The sequence below is a fragment of the Caretta caretta genome, chromosome 9, assembly GCF_965140235.1.
Source record: "Caretta caretta isolate rCarCar2 chromosome 9, rCarCar1.hap1, whole genome shotgun sequence".
Lineage (NCBI taxonomy): Eukaryota > Metazoa > Chordata > Testudines > Cheloniidae > Caretta > Caretta caretta.
In genome coordinates this window covers 41,094,632-41,113,699 of record NC_134214.1, presented here as the reverse complement: position 1 = coordinate 41,113,699, position 19,068 = coordinate 41,094,632, and the positions used below count along the sequence as shown (strand labels likewise).

Here is a 19,068-nt window from a genome sequence, read left to right as displayed (position 1 = left end):
TGTCAGGTAACAACTGCAAGTCTAGTGATATTCTTACATTCTGCTTTGTGAAATATAATAACGGGGGTGATTTTTTGTTCTTCAAATTACTGTTCAGAAGGAGCCTTTTGAAGTCAGGCAGCTTCTGTTAAGGGCGTGAAGGGAGAAAGAAACTTGTTCTGGAGGAATTATCAATAGCCTGGGATATACTGAACCTGCAAATAGAGGCAACAGCAGCAAATTGGGCACCTGTTACATTGGCTATCCAAATCTGGAACTCTTTCTAGAGCCAGCATCAAGTGCTTTCTTTTTACTTCCAGTGTAGAGGATTTTTTTTTTCTGGGTAGGACTATACAACAGCACATATTTTTATAGAACTACGGTTTATACACTTCTTCAGTAAGCTTGGTGGGGAAGTAAGAACCTGATGCTTGTAGTTGCCTCTAGTTTTCTTGGATAAGATGAGACTGTGAACGTCTTACATTGGTAAGCATTTATTCCCACAGTTCACTCCATTGATGTTAAGTTGACTACTCCATGTGAATAACTGCTCACAAGTGTGAATAAGGTGTTTACAATCTGGTGCATAAAATCGGTAAATATTGGCCAGTGTAAGAAATATTCTTGCTGAAGGAGCAGTGAGAAGTTTAGAGGACAATAGCGGAGATCAAAATTTTCAAAAACAGAAGCGTAAGTCCCCATGTAGATGCTTGAGAGTGGGATTTTGAAAAGCACCTGAATAATTTAAGGAAAAAGGTCCCATTGAATTAAGTCACTTAGATATTAGTTATTTAAATATGGACTTTCGGAGGCTAACTTTAGGGTTCTAGTTTTGAAAAGTTGACCACAGTGCCTTGGACCCTGGTAAAAGATGGCACCTTTTCTGGGAACTTGTGACCGGAGCCTCAAAGCCTTAGTTGCGATGGGTAGTATCACTTGAGGAGTATCATATGGCCCATAGGATTTGCCAAAACAGATATAAACCACTGATTGATCAAATGCAGAAATCTCACTTTCAGTAACAGCTTGTATATGGTGCTTCAATAGAATGTAAATCAAAATCTCATCTTTATAATGCCCTTAGTCTATGTGCCGAATTGTCCTTTTCCCACTGGCATGAGATCTGATCACTTATTCTTCCACTGTTCTGGTTTTCTGTATTTTCTGCTTGTGCTGCACAATATTGGTGCAAGCCTTATGGTTGGGCTCCAACCAGGATTCCAGACCCTGAATAATCCCCTCTTGAATTTTGGGGTTATTTGGATCTGGATCTATTACTACTACTACGACTTTTTTATTTGTGTGATGGTAACACCTATGAACACATAATAAAAGATCAGGACCCCTTTGTGCTAGCTTTCATACATCTGTGTAAGATGGAGCTGACCCAAAATGCCTGATACAAACCTCTCTGAACTTCAGAAATGAATTCAGATGCAAGATTCATGGCTTTGTTCCATCTTTAGTAGTTGCATAGAATTCAGAATAGGAAAGCAAGAGAACAAATAAACATTAAAAACAAGGTTTTAGTTGTTTCAGCAGCTCGCCTGATTCTAATGAGGGACTATTATTTCAATATGTTAGAATCAGATCATGAGTTAGTAGATTGCATGAGCCTGATTCCTGTCTTTCTTCAAATTTATATTTATATTGTCTTTATTTCAAATTTGTAACTATGTGGAAGTGAAAGGAATTACACTGGTATAAAACCCATGTAGGAGCAGAACTGGGTCCACCATATTTACTGTCACAAATAAAAGTTGCTGAGTATATTGTGTGTTCTACAATAGCACACAAGAGAACTGATACAACATTTCTGGCTGTATTAGTCTAAAAAGGAAAAGGTGCAAAGGACAATAAGCATAGTACAGGGACATATTCCAAAAGGTTAAAGAAAGAGGTTATGTATTCTTGTGGGGAGGAGGTGGAGAGAGAAATTAAGGTAGTTCTGAGTGAGGTCTACAAAATACTGAGGGAATAGTGAAAACTATTGCTACAAAGCTATTTGAGGTGTTGTCAAACAGAGCATGGAAACATATGGTTGAGTTCAGATAGGGCTGTGCAGCAGAAGAATTTAAGTGAAATTCTTTTACATCTAGAATAAAGTTTATTTGCTCATTTCAAAGGGCAGCAATAGCACAACCTAGTGAAAAATAAGTCATGGGAACACCGAGGGATCCTTTTTGGTCCCCCTCCCCCACTTTTCTCCAGGCATTGTACAAGTGCCACTATACCTCACCAGTAATAATTGATCTAGAATAACGTTTTGGACTACCACCAATGTCTCCTTCCTACTTTAGATACCAAGGACCAGGGCTCCCCAGCAGAATTAACCAAATGCCAACTTCTAGGGCCTCTCCTCTTCTTGCATACATTTCCTGTTGTTTGCTACTTTAAACATTTGGCCATTATTATTTATTAATGTAACAATAATGTGGGGGCAGTATGTGTACCAGAAAAATACATTTGAACCCACAAAAACCTGCATTAAGAGGGAGAGAAGTGGATAACTATATAGCATTCCATTTTGAACCTGCAAATATGAGTTTTTTGTGGCTCCATCTATCCATGGGTATTTCTACAGGTGACTGTTTTGTGTCTTGTCTTGTTTGAATTTGAAAGGAAAACTCTGTGGCAGTGAAATATATAGTGTGGTTATTTTTATGAACTTTCTTCCATAAATGAATCTTATTAATCCTAAATGTATTTCTTTAGGAATTAAAAATTAGTTTGAGGGCACAGATTTGCATGTGGGGTGATCTTAAAGATACAGCTTTGAATATACCATATTTCATTATCAGAAAATCTAATAATTTTTGGTGTGTGTGTGGCTTGTACTAGGCAGCGCATGGAGCCTACGTACAACCAGTTGCTTTGCTGCTTGCTACCTGAATGTGAAGCACTGAAAGTGTTGCTCTTTAGTGAACATAGGATCAAGGACTAGAAGGCAGCTGGGAACGGATTTTTCATAGTATTTAATCACTTATCTGCATCTTTACATTTATCTTGTATTTTGGGAATCTGCGTCTAAATGCCTTTAAAAATCTGGCCCTTGGTGACTCATGCAGGCTGCTGTAGGAACTGTACACATATACAGCAAAGGTCTTCTAGGTCTCTAGGCCTGTTTCTTCTAGCTGTTGCACTACTGGATGTATGACTTCCACTGACTAGGTACAGACGGAAACCACTGAAGCCTGAAAAATGGTTTGGCCCTTATATAGGAGGATATGGCATCAAAAAGCATAGTGTACTGTCTCCACACGCTTTTTAGGAGGAACTATACTCCAAGCATCCAGACTGGTATGGTAGTGTAATGAGAGCCTAAAATTACAATGAATGTCATCCCCCATAATTCTATTTGTAGTATGTCCTTAATACATTTCTAGCCAACTCCCTTTGAATGTGCAACATCCACGGTGGATGAGAAACCCATGTTATGTATAGTGGCTGTTATATGATATTAATATAACACTGTACCATCCCTGGTATAAAAATTAATGGAAATATTGATCTAAAAGAATAATAAAAAAGGAAAAGGTAAGTACACAGTTTCACAGTGATGGATCAGTATTATATGAAGATTAGTCCAAAATAAGTATATGTGTGTGTAATATATAAAACTGCCATATTCACACAGAAGAGTTACACAGCTCCACCATAGAGTTATATGCACACAAAAAATGCAAAACCTTGCTAGGTTTTAACCTGCTGAATTACTACTACATATAAATGTTGATTTATGGTTAAATGCAGTGTAGGCACATTCGGTGTCCTGTGAGAGCCATCGCAGGGAAGTGATATTTCAGATGCAGTGACATCTTGAGCTGATGGCAGGGTTATTCCATTTGTGTGGGGAGATAAGATTTCAGCTGAGTAGAAATTTTCTACTCTTGTAGACTTGTCTCTCTGTACAATCCAGATGTTCCACTGAATGACATTGATGGTCCTTTTGAGGTCCCCTGGATACAATCCCATCCACGTGCAATCATCCATAATCTCAGTTCTCATAATGAATCTTTTTTTAACCTTGTTTGGTTCAAAATCTATTATTCATTCTGGTTAGTTTAGTGTTTTGGATATTCTAGTGGTTTGATACCACTGTACTTTATAAATGTTCATGATGATTAGAACTTTTATTTTTCATAATGATACAGTAATGTAATGATAATGCAACTAATAGCCCATACCTAATGATTTCTTGTCCAAGGACTAAAAGAATTAGTGTAATATATTTAGTGCAAAGCTCTGAGAGAATTGTTAAGCTACCACATTTACTTGTGCATTTTTATTACCCACATGATAATAAAAGCAAACTGCTTCTGTCCATCTGTCAAAGAAAAGCTCTGTTTTAAAAAAAAAAAAAAAGGTGATGGGGGGTCGGGGAGAAGCATGCAAGACACCTGATTCCTAATTCAGTTCTTTGTCATATTATGCTCTGCAAAGAGAACTTCTGAAGCAATATTCTCATTACACTCAGGGAATATATTGGTGCAGGGGTAAGGTGACAAAAACCCTACAATGTATCTCAAAAACACACAGCAGAGCTTGGATCTTATAGGTGAAGAATAATCCGTATTGTCTTTCCCACAGATGTGTCGTTTGCAGGCAGACAGGAATGTAGGATAAAACTACAGACAACTCTCTGGGGTTGGAAAAATGTAGGAATCAACGTGCCAGTTAACTTAGAAATACAACACTGGAATCTTATCATGATTGATACAACAAAGACATTATAGTAACACTGCTAATTCTCAAAAAGAAAAGGAGTACTTGTGGCACCTTCGAGACTAACAAATTTATTTGAGCATAATCTTTCGTGAGCTACAGCTCACTTCATTGGATGCATTAATTCTCTCTCAGACCTCATACTCCACAAAACTATATGAACCAAGGTCAAAACATCATGGTGCAAAATTTGCTCTCACTTGCAGGTCTAAATCTAGAGTAACTTCACAGAACTCAGTGAAGTTACTGTGGGTTTAGGCTGATGTAACTGAGAGGCAGGTTTTGACATTGCTTCTGTGGCCCAAAAGTTTGCTGATCCCTCCAGAATTCTCCAGATATCTTGCATCTTGTATAGAAATACAATCTCATTATGGAGTCTATAGTTCTACCACGTGGGGTTTCAGGGTTTGGGCTTCAACTTTCTTTTGGGGCTTGACTTCCCTGCTCCCTGCCTAACAGCAGCACCAATTAGCAGGGATTTGGATGCGGGGGGAGATGAATGACCATGGCTTAAAAGTGGTAATGCCAAGCCCAACCACTTTTAAGCAAAGGTCCTGTACTAAATCAGTATAGCTGCTGTCCAGAGTGTCACTCCAGCTTGCATACTCACAACATCATTCAAATGTGAGCTGGATGCCTCTATGTACAGAAGAAGGGACGGCCAGGCCAAACTTCAGTGAATGGTATTGTGACCTGGCGCATGTGTTTCCAATGCCTCTCAAATTTGGTTCAGCCATTCCTTTGTCCTGATGGAAGGGTGGTCGGGCCAAATAGCATTGGAACCTGGTGTACAGGGAGTCTGTTCCTGTATGGTAGAGTGCAGGCGCGTCTGCCAAGAAATCGACTCCTGGCAGCACTGGCTCATGCATTGAATGGGTAAGAAACTGTGGAGTTTTTCCCAGCTGAAGGAAAACCATGGTCTGGCAGGGGCACGGGGGCATGCACGAGAATTTCTCCCTGCACCCCACAAGAAATATCTAAATTGGTACCACTGCTGCCTAACCATGAAAATTTAGGCCTCTCTTGTTGCCCTGGCTCTCCAAAAATATCTCTGCTGTTCCTGCTTTTGAGGAAAGGAGGGTTGGCACTTGAGCTGATGGAAAATTTTAGAGCGAATGGTTTTCTGACAGAAAATGCTGCTTCATTTGTTATACCAATAATATAAAAACCAGCAGGATCTTATTAAAGGGGAAAAGGCAAAATACCACATTTATTGCGAATACAGAAAGAATCATAGTAAGCAGTTAGTTATAGCTATAACATTCCATTCCATCTCATATTTATTCACACATTCATTCATACACACACACACACATGTTCTGCAAGGTTGTTATCAGAGTTACCAGCCTTAGAGTTGCTCATGCCAAGCCACTGGCCAGGTGGCCTGGACATGAGGAGGGAGCAGGGCCTCGTCAGATGCACATCTGATGCTCCTGGAAGTTGGTTTGCAGAATCAGACCCCAAAGTTCTCACTTTCTAGAGTCCATTTTTATAGGAATTTCTTCCTATGTCAGTCTATGGGAATTGCTTCATCATGCTGTTGCTGAATCAATCAGCAGATAGCACATTCCTGATGGCTCCGTGCTGCTAGATGTCATCTTGTTCTTTGGTTCTCCATTCTTGAGGCTGTTGGGTGGATTCCAGTCTGCCCTCCGGGGGTCCTCTGGTTATTTCTACTTGACACCTTCTTCAGCCGATGGACACTGGATTCTTAGGCTGGCACCTCCCTGATCATTCAGTTATTATCCACACCAGGCATCCATCCACATACATCCTCTATCTCTATTTTAATCACAATTGTTAACAAAGCGAGATGAATATAACAAAAGGGCGGTGAGTCTCTGGGTGCTGTTTCTGTTGTTACAGAGTATTGCTTTCATAGAATATCAGGGCTGGAAGGGACCTCAGGAGGTCATCTAGTCCAACTCCCTGCTCAAAGCAGGACCAATCTGCAATTTTTGCCCCAGATCCCTAAATGGCCCCCTCAAGGATTGAACTTGCGTCTCTCTCTCTGTGTGAGTGGTGGTTGTTACAAAGAATTGCTTTGAGAACAGACTCTGTCTTAGAATGTACTAACACAATTAGCAGCTTGCAATTTTCACACATAGAGGGAGAGAAACAGTACTAAAAACCAAGAGACCTCTTAATTAGTAATACCCTGGAATTTAAACTATGGGGAATCAAACTCATTTGTGATTTTAATACAGAACTTCTTTAATATGATCCAGCACATTGAAGCCAAAATGTTTCATGGGAAGGTGTCATTTTTCACTGAAAAGATTTTGAAATGAGTCAGAATCAAAATGAAAAGGAGTACTTGTGGCACCTTAGAGACTAACCAATTTATTTGAGCATGAGCTTTTGTGAGCTACAGCTCACTTCATCAAAATGGAGTCTTTCATTTTGCCTTTTTGGTTTTACTTTTTAAAACTTTTAAAAATATATGACCTATATTAAACATAACTATAAATGTTTAATATTCTATAATTATATGCAATATTTATATTCTAATGTCTTGATGTTACCCAAATTTAACATTTCAATTAGGTCATTTCATTATTTCCAATTCGAAATATTTCAGATCTTCCATTCCATGAAATACTTTGAGACTTTTGGACTGATGGTAAAGAATCCCCACCCTGACCCCGTGCCCAAATATCAGATTTTCCTGCAGTACTGAAACTGCATTTTCCACCCAGCTCTACTTAGCTCCTTATAAAAACTTATTAAAACAAAAGTAAAAAAATGAGAACCTGCCCTATTATAGTCTCTGAATAAAAACCAGAAGAATTGCATTTGCAAATCTTTAAAACCTACAATTGATAAAGCATTAAAAACAAATCAAAAAAGGACATAGGACTGAGTCCAGCATCATTAGGAAAACCATCTTTGCTCTGGCATCATTAGTGCATTCTGAACCTGTGCCCAAGGAACAGAGGGAGAATTGCACTTAGACTGAAGCACACCGAAGAAACTACATATCCTAGAGCAGAGGGGTCAGCTAAAAAACAGGAAGACTCTCAAGTTGTGACCTCCATTAAATGATGCATATGTCTTGTGCTGGCCCTCTGCACAGGAGTGATCTTTCCATAATAAGAAGAGCCTATATTATAATCATAGAGTCATGGAACTGGAAGGGACCTTGAGAGGTCATCTAATCCAGACCCCTGCACTCGTGGCAGGACTAAGTATTATCCAGACTATTCCTGACAGGTTTTTGTCTAACCTGCTCTTAAAAATCTCCAATGACGGAGATTCAACAACCTCCCTAGGCAAATTATTCCAGTGCTTAACCACCCTGGCAGGAAGTTTTTCCTGATGTCCAACCTAAACCTCCCTTGCTGCAATTTAAGCCCATTGCTTCTTGTCCTATCCTCAGAGGTTAAGAAAAAAAATTCTCCCTCCTCCTTGTAACAACCTTTTACATATTTGAAAACGTTTATCATGTCCCCTCTCAGTCTTCTCTTTTCCAAACTAAACAAACCCAGTTTTTTCAATCTTCCCTCAGAGGTCATGTTTTCTAGTTCTTTAATCACTTTTGTTGCTCTTCTCTGGACTCTCCAATTTGTCCACATCTTCCTTGAAATGTGGCACCCAGAACTGGACACAATAATCCAGTTGAGGCCTAATCAGCACAGAGTAGAGCGGAAGAATTACTTCTCATGTCTTGCTTACAACACTTCTGCTAATACATCCCAGAAGGATGTTCACTTTTTTTGCAACAGGGTTACACTGTTGACTCATATTTAGCTTGTGGTCCACTATGACCCCCAGATTCCTTTCCACAATACTCCTTCCTAGGCAGTCATTTCCCGTGTTGTATGTGTGTAACTGTTCCTTCTTCAATGGAGTACTTTGTATTTGTCCTTATTGAATTTCATCCTATTTACTGCAGCCTATTTCTCCAGTTTGTCTAGATCATTTTGAATTTTAATCCTATCCTCCAAAGCACTTTTGACCCCTCCCAGCTTCGTATTGTCTGCAAACTTTATAAGTGTACTCCGTATGCCATTATCAAAATCATTGATGGAGATATTGAACAGAATGGGATCCAGAACTGATCCCTGTGGGACCCCACTTGTTGCCAGCACAGAGTGCCCGAGGCAAGCAACAGCTGGGTTCGTTGCCCGGTATGCGTCGCGCCAATGACCACAACGGGGTGGAGAAGCAGAGAGATTTATTTGAAGCTTCAAATAGGGCGCAGGGAGACTGAGCTGTCTCAAATCCTGCAGCAGTGCAGCAAATTCCAGTATACATTTTATACCTTTGCCTACTTCACTACACAAGCTTATGCAACCAATTACCTGTTGCCCCGTACAATACCATAGCCAATCAGCTAAAGCAGCCAGTTGTGTTTTTCCTCAGTAGCATTGCCCGAGCCTTGCCTTATTTGGTCCTATTTGTTACTGGTTTTTGCTAAACATTTCTGCCTTATCTGTCTGTTTCCCAGGCCGAAGCTGGCCTTGGCTGGCGAGCCGTGTGCAAACCTGTCTGTTTGTGTGCTAGCTTCCTCAGAGTTATGCAGGATCACAGAAAGTTCAAGGAGCAGAGGGGCCTCAGTTTATCCGGGCCTAGAGCAAGAGGGCTTCATCAACACTCATGGTCTTCCACCCTCCCGAGTTACCTAGTGTAGTGCCCAGTGTCACCAACACACTCATTATTACCTTCCAGCATGACTGTGAACCATTGATAACTACTCTTTGGGAACAGTTTTCCAACCAGTTTTGCACCCACCTAATAGTAGTTCCATATAGGTTGCATTTCCCCTGTGATAGCAGCCAATGAAATCCCTGTGCTATGCCCTAAGGAGATTAATATTATTTATAACAATTTTTAATATTTTAGAGGTTAAATTGGTAAATCTTTGCATTTAAAAAAATTGCCAGCACCCCTGTCAGGGGAATGAGCCTCACAACCATCCTTGCCTACCTCTTTCTAAGTCTAGGTTTAAGAGCATTGACAGGGTGTTGGCAGAGAAAGCTTGCAGGGCTGTTGCCCCCCACGCTGTCTATTATAAGGATGGACCGAGGACTTTATATTTTCTATTCTGCGCCTTTTTATATAAGCACTGAATTCTCTTGGCAAAAGTATAGAATCATAGAATATAAGGGTTGGAAGGGACCCCAGAAGGTCATCTAGTCCAACCCCCTGCTCAAAGCAGGACCAATTCCCAGTTAAATCATCCCAACACATAAATATGTGTTATATAATTGTAATTGCAAAACAACCTAAATGAAGCCAGTTCTACAAATAGTTTCTTCCCCCCCCCCACCCTTATAAAAACCCAGTGGTCTTGACTGATTTGATGTGACATGCATTTTGTTCCTTTTAACCTATCTGCCTATGATGATGTTCCTTAGTCAGAGACACACAAGGCTAGAAGCTGCACTTTCAGTTTTGGGAAAATGACACTAGAATCACTAGCACTGCCTTTTCCTATCCCTGTCCCGAATTTAGGATTTTGAGGGCACCTAGTGAATTTAGTTTGGGGGTTCCCAGGTCCGTTCCACTAAGTAGTATTTGTATTACCCTTACATTGTCTTCTGCATCACTGCATGCCAGTGAAACACCACAATGTAGTGGAAAAGGAAGCAGAGGGCTTCCTTCTGAAGGCCTGAGGACAGCACTTTCACATCACCAGCTCACCTTGATTACTGGGGCTCCCTGTGGCCAGAACGACTGAGGTTGCTGAAAGCTATTTTGACTTGTAAATCACCAAATTAAGATATCTTAAGAGACTGTTACTGTGAATGGTGCTTTACAGACAAGAACGGTTCTTTGCCCCAAGGAAATAAAATGTAAATGGCCATACTATGAAATGATGACACCCCCCAAGTATTGGTGGTAGAGAGAAGAGGAGGTGAAAGTCAAGAAAAACAGCTTGGGAGAGCAATTCATGGGAGACTATTTACAAAGCATTCAGGTCATCTATGTTTTGGGGTTTATATTTTTCCTAGGCTTTTGTCACCTTTTTGGGCCACATGCTTAGGTGTATCATGTACTGTCATGTAAACCTCACAGCACTGGTGGTGTGAAACTGCTGAAAAACAGGCACTAGGTTTGTTAAAGTTGATGTCGATTGCCATTGTTTTGCTCTAAGGTCCATGCAAACACTCATTCTTAACTTCATGTATTTGAGTAGTCTAATTTCAATGGACCAACTTGTGTTTATAAAGTTAAGGATGGGTTTAAGTGTTTTTAGGATCAGGGCTTATGTATGCAGCTCTTGTTTTCCATCATCCAGTAAGAATGTCCCCTTTTTCTGTGCTCATTTACAGTGTGTCCGCATTGAATTTACATTTCTTCCAGAAGGCAGCATTCATTTGCAAATGATGCTGGTAACACAGGGATATGCTTCATAATGTACTGTGGATTGTATGTTTTTCAGAGTAGAGATTGTGTTTCAGAGGAACAGCCGTGTTAGTCTGTATTCGCAAAAAGAAAAGGAGTACTTGTGGCACCTTAGAGACTAACCAATTTATTTGAGCATAAGCTTTCGTGAGCTGCAGCTCAAATAGATTGTGTTTGGAAAGCAACTTGCACATCTGAAAACTAACACAATACAAATAACAATCCTTTCTGTATGCTGTGGCCATCACTAGCTGCTCATATGAGTGCACTGGCTATATTACATCACTGCAACCTTTTGACCTTCAGGGCAAAGACTGTGTGGCAGGGAGTTTTAGATTCTATGAAAAAAGAAAAGGAGTACTTGTGGCACCTTAGAGACTAACCAATTTATTTGAGCATGAGCTTTCGTGAGCCACAGCTCACTTCATCAGATGTGGCTCACGAAAGCTCATGCTCAAATAAATTGGTTAGTCTCTAAGGTGCCACAAGTACTCCTTTTCTTTTTGCGAATACAGACTAACACGGCTGTTCCTCTGAAACCTTAGATTCTATGTTCCACTAGCATGTACTGGTCAAAACCTGTGAAGGAATATATCTTGTAGATTTTTAACTGATACAAGCTCCAGTAAACACACCTGAATCATTAAATCATAGAATCAGAGCACTGAAGGGGATCTCAAAAGGTCATCTAGATCAGTCCCCTGCACTGAGGCAGGACTAAGCATTATCTAGATTGTCCTTGGCGGGTGTTTAACTAAGCTGTTCTTGAAAACCTCCAGTCATTCCTGGTCACTTCACGTGGGGTCATGAATTGAACTGAGTGAGAAACTTTTTTTTCCTGTCCCTTCAATATTTTTGAGCTTTTGAATTTTTTTTCTCAAATCAGGATAAGAAGTCAAAATCTTTGTGAATCCCCCTGACCCCCCCCCCATCCCCAATCAATTTGGGTGATTCAAAACACTTTGATAATTTCATAACTTGTTTCCCACACTTTTTTTTTTGAGTTGGGAAATTTAACATATCTGAACCTCTTTTGCAAACAATTTTGGTTTTAATGAATAAGCATTTTTTGACCAAAAAAAATGCCTGGCCAGCTCTACTCATGAAGAAATGGAGTTAAAATTTCTCATTCTATTTGGATTATGGAATACTAACTATTTGAAATTGTTGCTATAACACTAAAAGTTGACAAACAGTATTGACGATGCACTACTTTAAACTTTGTACAGACAGTTGCCAGCTATTTTGAGCTATTACCAGCAGGAGAGTGAGTTTGTGTGTGTATGGGGGTGGGGGGGATGTGAGAAAACCTGGATTTATGCAGGAAATAGCCCGACTTGATTATGTAAAGAGTTGTCACTTTGGATGGGCTAGCACCAGCAGGAGAGTGAATTTGTGTGGGGGGGTGGAGGGTGAGAAAACCTGGATTTGTGCTGGAAATGGCCCACCTGATGATCACTTTAGATAAGCTATTACCAGTAGGACAGTGGGGTGGGAGGAGGTATTGTTTCATGATCTCTGTGTGTATATAAAGTCTGCTGCAGTTTCCACGGTATACATCTGATGAAGTGAGCTGTAGCTCACGAAAGCTCATGCTCAAATAAATTGGTTAGTCTCTAAGGTGCTACAAGTACTCCTTTTCTTTTTGCGAATACAGACTAACACGGCTGTTACTCTGAAACCGTTCATCAGTCTTGTTATATCCCTGTTTACATAATGATGTCATGTAATTTCTGCATTTGTATAGTTGCAAGCAGTTTCCTGGATTCTCAAGCTTGATACAAACATTCTCTGTTAGCCCTGCTATTTCTAGTTGCACCTTTACAAGTAGCAAGCTTGTTGTTTTAGAAGTGGTGTTGTCAGATTAATGTACATGGATCTTAAATAAATGGTTTCTAGCCATAAAACCCCCCGGAGATCAATGGTTTTGGCTGCAATAGGAAGTGTGATTCAGATTCACATCTGTGGAACTTGTACTTTTTTAGACTTTAGAAACACTGTTAGATTATTTAGAGCAGGGATTGTCTCTCTTTTATGTTTGCACAGCAATCTGTGCAATCGGGATTGGGGCATTTGGGTGCTATGTAATGTAAATATTTAATAATAGTAATTGTAAATGTAACACGGGACATAGTCACTCCATCCCCAGTCCCATATCCTTATAAAGAAACTAGCCCATGCACAATGTGCAAAAAGAAATTGGTAATGTTGGACACATGGGGCAAAAATATTTGAACCATCTCTTTCGCGAATATCCTGGGACCAACCTGGCTACAACAAAGTTGCAAATCTCTTTCAGGGGAATGTGTGCCTCTTGCTTATACCAATAGAAATGATAATAGGAGTTACAACTTTGGTGATCTGTGGGCTACCTGCCATTTTATTCTTACCACAGACCCTACCAAGTGAATAAGCAGAGGTGCTTCTCTGAGGAACTTGCATGTTAACAGTTTGTCTTTATTATCATTACTATTTGAGTTCTGCCATTATGTAATCCCTCCTGCAGTGTTCACTTGTTGATATTGTTCATCTCTGACTGGCAGATAGTGGTTCTTGGCTCAGGTGTATCTTGGACACTAATGATTCATACTTATTTTCTTTTACCATTTCCTACCATTATCTTGCCTTTGAACAGTGAACTTGTGGACTGTGTGCTCTCACACTGCACATTCTTTGGCACTGTAAATAGTCCTATTTTATCCTGTATTTGGCCAACTCGGGGCCTGATCCTGTTCTTTTTGGGAAAACTGCCACTGTCTCCAAAGGGAACAGAATCAAGATTTCTTTCTTCCATTAACAGCCCAATTTTTTTTGAGAGCAGTGTCCTTTGAATACATTAACAAGAGTCTTGGCTAGTGACAGACTGTGATAATCAGATATGATTACTGAGGGCAACAGACCCAGAATAGAATAGCCAAATTGCTTTGAACTTATCCATCTGTAGTTAGAGATGTTGTTCTTAGAAGACCAATATACACTTGATTCCCTTAATGCTTACCTATCTTTTAGCGCAATCATTGGATATGCAATAGTGTGATCTCTTGAAATACCAGAAATAATTATTTCTGTGTTGTGACTCCTACAAGATCAGAAATACTGTGGAAAAAAATAGTTAAAGTTGATTTCTATAAAATACATCAAGGTGGTTTTAACCTTTCCTGACTTCTGTAGGAGTGATTTATAGAGTGTCTCTCTCTTATGACTGCATTTCTGAGCCACGTTATAAGAGATATGAGAAGTTTGATTTTAGTCAATTATTCTTTTGACAGTAGCCACTAAAGTTAATATAACATGATACACTGACATTTTTCTTCATCTTTTTTTCTTTTAAAAAAGGAAATTTAGTAGAAATATTGTTTCAAAGTTCAACAACTCACTCAAAGTAAAAATCTGAATAAATACCGATAATATGCATAAATGAGAGGACAGGGCATGCTTTTACTGGAGTAATGAGAACCAAATGATTAGTTTGCAGTGAATGAACTATAAAATATATAATTACCATTCATTGTTCCAAACATTTTGCAATAAAAAGCATGAAATGAAATTTGCCATAAAATGTATCCCATTTGCAACACTCTAGGACAAAAGCTGATATGCTGTGGGTCAAAATTAATCTTGTTTATTAGCTGTTCATGGAGTAGTTGATAATTGAGGGAGAATTTAGTGATGTAGTCTGGAAAAAAATATTATCTGATAGACATCAAACCTAACAAATTCGCTAAAATAATTAGAAATGTATAACTAATAGATCCAATTTCATTCTTCCTTAATCACTTTGTCACACGTCGGGCACAGGCAAGAACTTGCCCATACATTGGCCAAAAAGCTGGGTTCTTATCCCTTACTCCTGTGGCTAATTAATAGGTGAATACTGTGCTTATGCAGGAATCATAGTAAAGAGAGTTGAGAAGCACTGAAGTTCCAGATTCACAAAGAATGGAGTACAAGAAAAATGGCAAAAAGGAAATGCACTCCAAACCCATAAAAACTAATAAAATTCCTGTGGAAATACTGATATCAATCAACTCTGATCTCATTTTATTCAGCTGTTATAGAATGTGCTATTATTCCTAGAAAAATATTGCTTCCCATGACTGAATGTTTCTTTGAGACACGTTCTATCTTTGAAGGGCTATGTAGCAGTGTCTTCAGCTCCCACATATAATGCATATGCTAGACTTTCCAGTCCCTAATCGCTGGGATCTTCCGGGTGTCTAAATGCCATCATGTTAGTTCATGCTTGTTACTTAGCTGTTTGGATATCCTCTGGTATCAGACTGGTAAAACTTTTCTAACATGGAATAAAACAACAATTGAAAAGTGAATTAGTTTTGCAGTGTTGGACTGCAGTGCTGTTGTCACTTTAGTCCTGTCAATTAGACCCTATAGCATATTTTTGACATGAGCTCTATTGTGCAGTGCACAAAATGTTCAAAAGCATCTGTGTTCTGTGTGTAAAATGTAATCACCTATCTGAGTGACACTGCATTTGCACATGGTTCAACATTTTCGAAAGGTGGTACTTGAGATTCAAGAAACTAGTGTGCATCTAAGCGAGAGCACCAAAGCAACTGTGTCAATCTGGAACATGGTTACTTGTTTACTGTAGGTGTGTAACTGCATTTTCAACATAATTAAGCATCCTGTTTCATTTGCAGAGTGAGCTGAATGCAGGTAAAGATGAACTTCATTAACCCTGAGCAGTGCTTTGTCCATATGGCTGAGTTGCTTTCAACTTAACTCCATGCATTCCCTGATTTTCCAGAGACCAATCAACAACATTTTCTCCAGGGAACATGGGTCCTCTGACTCCAGTTCCCCTGATCATCTTCCCTATTGTAGAAACCCTTCAATATAAATGTTAAAAAACATAATTGAGTTCCAGATCCCCACCCCCTGCCCCCTTTGCCAGAGATTGCTAGCACATAGCCAAAATGGAGTCTTGTGTTTACCACAGACTTGGCTGGTTATGTAGTCTTTGCGATAGTTTTGTCTCCTCAACAGGTGACCATACTGGGAGTGACCACTTTCTGTCTTCCTTCACCTGCCTCGAGTGTAGCAAACTGTGTCTGGGGGATTGGCCTCTGGATGGTTTTCTCTCTGATCTGTGATGATCTCTGTAGGCTTTCTCTGGGTATTGTGTCTGCTGGCTAGTAAATTTTTCCTGTTCCTTCAGATCACTTGTCCCTCGGTGTAGTCACCTCTTATGACCTGGATGCCATTGCACCCTTCACAACTCCTTTGATCCACTCCTTTTGGTGTCTCTCTAATGGGTGGATCCTCACAGGAATGCCTGTCTCAGGCTGGTTGGTCCTTGGCTGACCTGTCATACTCCAGTGCGTGCTTTCTCTGATGGTTCCTCATCTCCTCTCAGCAGTATTTCTATCCTTCTGGCTGTGACAGATCTCCCCTCACTGGTAGCAGGGTTTTGGTCCTTCATCCTATCAGTGCCTGTGTTGGACTGTTTTGCCACCCCTCTGTTGGGGTATTCCGATGTGCCAAAAATACTAACAAGGGGTCTGAGCTGAATGAAACAGCCATGTATATCAGTCTTTTAGCTGTGTTCACAGCTGATTCCATCTTACCATTACTCTGTAACTATGCTGGGAAGGAGGTGTGGTGGTCAAACTCCTGTTTGTGAGCAAATTCCTTGAATACTTCCAAAGAAAATTGGGGTCTGTTTTCAATGAATACAGTGGATGGAATGCCATATCTCACAAAATGGGCCAAATACTGACTTGCTTCTTGTATCAGGCAGGGCATCGACCTCCCAGAAGCAGGGGCAGCAAGTTGTATGGGCCTGTGGTGCCCAGGCTCCGGGAAATTCAGGACCCAGGGGACCCAGCTCCACCAATGTTCGGGGATGGGTCTTTCCCCTGGCCCCACCTGCCGCCCCCATGTGCCTCCCCTGGCATGTCCCCTGGCCCTGCCTGCCGACCCCACACACCTCCCCTGAGCATCCCTGCCTGCCCTGGGCAGCGGGCGGCTGCCCTCTGCAGCTCTACCCTGTGCTTCCTCACTGGCTGCTGCCAGCTACAAGGGAGCGGCTCCAGGGACAGGCTGAGGCGGCTGCTGCACCTGCGGAGGGAGGAGGCGCATGGCAGCCACTCCCCCACCGGGGTGTGTGTGGGTTTATACTGGTTGGACCTCTTCAGCAGCAGCCTGGGGGGGCTTGAGTGAGTGTCGGGCCAGGGAGAGTGTCCCCCTCCCTCTTCCCTGGAGCTCGCTGCTGCCAGTAGGGAGAGGGCTGAGGGGAGTCCTCCTCTCTGACCCCTCCGTCCCAGCCCCGGGGTAGCCTGCCTGCTGCACCCCAAACTCCTCATCCCCGGCCCACACCCCACACCCCAACCCTCTGTCCCAGCCCAGAGTCTGCACCCAGCACTGAAACCCCCTCCTGCACCCAGCACCCCAGACCACATCCCACACTCCCTCCTGCAGTCCAACCCCCTGCCCCAGCCCAGAGCCAGCACCCAAACTCCCTCCCAGAGCCCACACCCCTCTTGCACCCAAACTTCCTCCCAGAGCCTGCACCCCAAACCCCCTCCTGTACCCAAACTCCCGCCCAGAACCTTAGGCAGGTGGGGGGCTGTGGGGGGCAGGCGGGGTGGGACTTGGACCCATTCTGAGCACCACCAAAAATTATACAAACCTGCTGCCCCTGCTCAGAAGAATGAGTAGTAGTCCATTGTAATCAAATACCACTTCTCTTTGAATGTAAATAAGTCCACTCCTGTCAAGGACAGGCCAGCTAGGAGCAGCGACTGGCCTGCTCCCTGACTAACTTCACTGCTAGGCTAGCAATGAGCTCAGCTGCACTGTCTCGGACACAGCCCCTGAGGGGCTGCTGGTTTAGCAGCTTTGCTTATAAACCTGGCCCCAACTGTGTTGAGCAGCCGCTGAACTGCTCACCACACCCTCATCTGGGTTTGTCCTTGTTCCAGTCCCTGCTCCCCTTCTGGCTTCAGCAGTCTGGCTTCAACCCCCAACTCTGCTTCTGGCTATGACTCTGGTTGACCCTCAGCTCTGGCATTCAGCTTCTGTCTCTCCAGTATTGATACCTGGCTCCGCCTCTGACTTAAGAGTCTGGTTTACCCCCACTTTGGCTCTGGCATTTGGCTGCTGCCCCTCTGGTACTGACCCTCTGCTCATTTCCTGGACTCCTCTTACTCTGGACCACACTCTAAGTGGAAGGCTGAACTCTTGCATTTACCATTAGGCCTGACCACCCACGGCCTAGCTAGCAACAGCTCTCACCTTTTCCCATGGTCTCATGAGCAGCTCCCATGGTAATGACTGGCAGGTGTTACACCCTTCTATCCAGGAGCAGAGTTTTGCATTCATTCCCAGATAGTAAACATAAACTCAAGCCCATCTAAGACAGCTGTCCATCCTAGATATGAGGCACAAGTTTTTTGCATGACATCCTTTCGTACTGAGGGGGGCAATCACTCTCTGTCCTGAAGATACGATTCCATCCTGCACATTCAGCTCATCTTTAATTTGAAAATCTAGTTCTGCTCCTACTGGATTTGGCTTTTGTTTTCTGGCCACCCTGCTAGTATTGCTGTCCTGACTGCCTGTCACTGGCTGCCCTTTTCTTTAGCCAATTTTGATTTCTGTCAACTTCATTGTGGAAACCGGGTGACTGAATCCACTGTATCCTGGTCCCCTCTCCCCAGTTTGACATATGCCTTGCTCAGGGTGTCAGCTAACACCAATAATCATCCTAGACAATAGCTGATCTCTGCCTGGTAGCACTAGAGGTGGATGAATATGCGCTGCAGTCTCTTTGGAGCAGAAAAAAGGGGCTGTGCCATTATTTTCTCCAGCAGTATGTTGTCTGATTGCTCTATTACTTGGTAGCCATAGGAGTACCAAAGGAATCACTCCACTCTCAATACCATAACCAGAATCTCCTTTTCTCTTTGGGCATGCGCCTGTTCGGTCTCTGACAGGGCTCTGCTGGCATAAGTAACCAGCTGCTCCTTTCTCTGATACATGATGCTGGAG

The 19,068-nt window shown here is 41.8% G+C and overlaps 1 protein-coding gene across 1 annotated transcript in view; it reads left to right on the top strand.

The window, feature by feature from the left end:
• The window catches only part of CLSTN2 (calsyntenin 2), a 694,230-nt gene that overhangs the window by 271,742 nt on the left and 403,420 nt on the right, over window positions 1–19,068 (top strand). The window lies entirely within an intron of this gene.